This window comes from Perna viridis, chromosome 7 (genome assembly GCF_037379345.1).
Source record: "Perna viridis isolate PV_CMFRI_1.1 ecotype Kerala chromosome 7, ASM3737934v1, whole genome shotgun sequence".
Classification (NCBI taxonomy): domain Eukaryota; kingdom Metazoa; phylum Mollusca; class Bivalvia; order Mytilida; family Mytilidae; genus Perna; species Perna viridis.
Window position 1 is genome coordinate 21,375,039 of NC_142451.1, and position 2,561 is coordinate 21,377,599.

The following is a 2,561-nucleotide window of genomic DNA, read 5'->3' on the forward strand; positions in this document are numbered from 1 at the left end:
AAAAACACATAATACAAAGAAAATATCAAAATTAAATCATTTGATAAGTTGAAAGATGTGGTCGCTTTAATATATCAATGTTTCTTTTGAATTTTGTTTTGTTGAAATACGAATGTTTCTGAATATGCTGAGGTACATTAGAAAATTTTCAATAATAGGCTTTCCTATAATGAATTGAGCAGTCTCATTAATTTCCTCTAACGCAAACTTCTTGGATTGGTTATTTCCTTTTCATTTGCAAGCACATAATGGAGGTAACATTAATTGGAATGAAAGATAATAGTTACTTCGTATGTATTATTTTGGTTATTTATATTCGGTGTTGTGTGTGTCTGCTTTCCATGTCTAGTCTTTGTTCTTTGATACATTCTTTTGATTCCCGCTAGATTCTTGGTTCCTTTGAATAATTTTTTATTTCTTTGATTGAGTTAAATCGCTGAATATAATAAAGTAAATGGAATTTTGCGTTTCTTCAACTAAATATGAATATGTTTTTCAGTAAATGGAAATTGGTCAGATTGGTCAGACTGGTCGTCATGTTCTGTGTCTTGTGGTGGAAATGGAACACGTAGTAGGAACAGGACATGTGACAACCCAAATCCTCAATTTGGTGGAGAAAACTGCACTGGAGAAAACACAGAAGTTGAGACTTGTGATCAAGGATATTGTTCAGGTACAGATCTTTTAGGCTTGTCAGGATATTATTCTCGGTCACTTTGAATAAAACAAGGAGATGTGTGTCTTTTTTCATACTTATGCTTTTAATAAAGTTCGTTTACTTGTTGGTAGAGTATTATTTCTATAATTGGTTTGCACATTTGACAATAACATAATTATATATGTTTCAGTAAACGGAAATTGGTCGGATTGGTCTGACTGGTCGTCATGTTCTGTGTCTTGTGGTGGTAATGGAACACGAAGTAGAAACAGAACATGTGACAACCCAATTCCTCAATTTGGAGGAGAAAACTGCACTGGAGAAACTTCAGAGGTTGAGATCTGTAACCAAGGAAATTGTTCAGGTACTTTGCATTTCTATTATTTGTTGCAAATGGCAAGGTTGTGTCCATTGTTCATAATATGGTTGATGGGTCATTAAATAACAAAATTCAAACGTGAAAAAGTATTTCATTTATTCTGACATGACCAAAATCCTTAAAGAAGAAACAAAACAGAAACAAACAAACAAACAAACATACATACAAAAAAGAAAAAAAACACATTCGGAAGAAAATTTCTAACATTTCAAATTTTCACAATAATAATATATACCAAACAAGGTGAGAAAAGAACACGAATTACAGTGACACACTATGACGTCAAAAACAGATTGAACATATAGATTAACATAAAAACACATAATACAAAGAAAATATCAAAATTAAATCATTTGGTAAGTTGAAAGATGTGGTCGCTTTAATATATCAATGTTTCTTTTGAATTTTGTTTTGTTGAAATACGAATGTTTCTGAATATGCTGAGGTACATTAGAAAATTTTCAATAATAGGCTTTCCTATAATGAATTGAGCAGTCTCATTAATTTCCTCTAACGCAAACTTCTTGGATTGGTTATTTCCTTTTCATTTGCAAGCACATAATGGAGGTAACATTAATTGGAATGAAAGATAATAGTTACTTCGTATGTATTATTTTGGTTATTTATATTCGGTGTTGTGTGTGTCTGCTTTCCATGTCTAGTCTTTGTTCTTTGATACATTCTTTTGATTCCCGCTAGATTCTTGGTTCCTTTGAATAATTTTTTATTTCTTTGATTGAGTTAAATCGCTGAATATAATAAAGTAAATGGAATTTTGCGTTTCTTCAACTAAATATGAATATGTTATTCAGTAAATGGAAATTGGTCAGATTGGTCAGACTGGTCGTCATGTTCTGTGTCTTGTGGTGGAAATGGAACACGTAGTAGGAACAGGACATGTGACAACCCAAATCCTCAATTTGGTGGAGAAAACTGCACTGGAGAAAACACAGAAGTTGAGACTTGTGATCAAGGATATTGTTCAGGTACAGATCTTTTAGGCTTGTCAGGATATTATTCTCGGTCACTTTGAATAAAACAAGGAGATGTGTGTCTTTTTTCATACTTATGCTTTTAATAAAGTTCGTTTACTTGTTGGTAGAGTATTATTTCTATAATTGGTTTGCACATTTGACAATAACATAATTATATATGTTTCAGTAAACGGAAATTGGTCGGATTGGTCTGACTGGTCGTCATGTTCTGTGTCTTGTGGTGGTAATGGAACACGAAGTAGAAACAGAACATGTGACAACCCAATTCCTCAATTTGGAGGAGAAAACTGCACTGGAGAAACTTCAGAGGTTGAGATCTGTAACCAAGGAAATTGTTCAGGTACTTTGCATTTCTATTATTTGTTGCAAATGGCAAGGTTGTGTCCATTGTTCATAATATGGTTGATGGGTCATTAAATAACAAAATTCAAACGTGAAAAAGTATTTCATTTATTCTGACATGACCAAAATCCTTAAAGAAGAAACAAAACAGAAACAAACAAACAAACAAACATACATACAAAAAAGA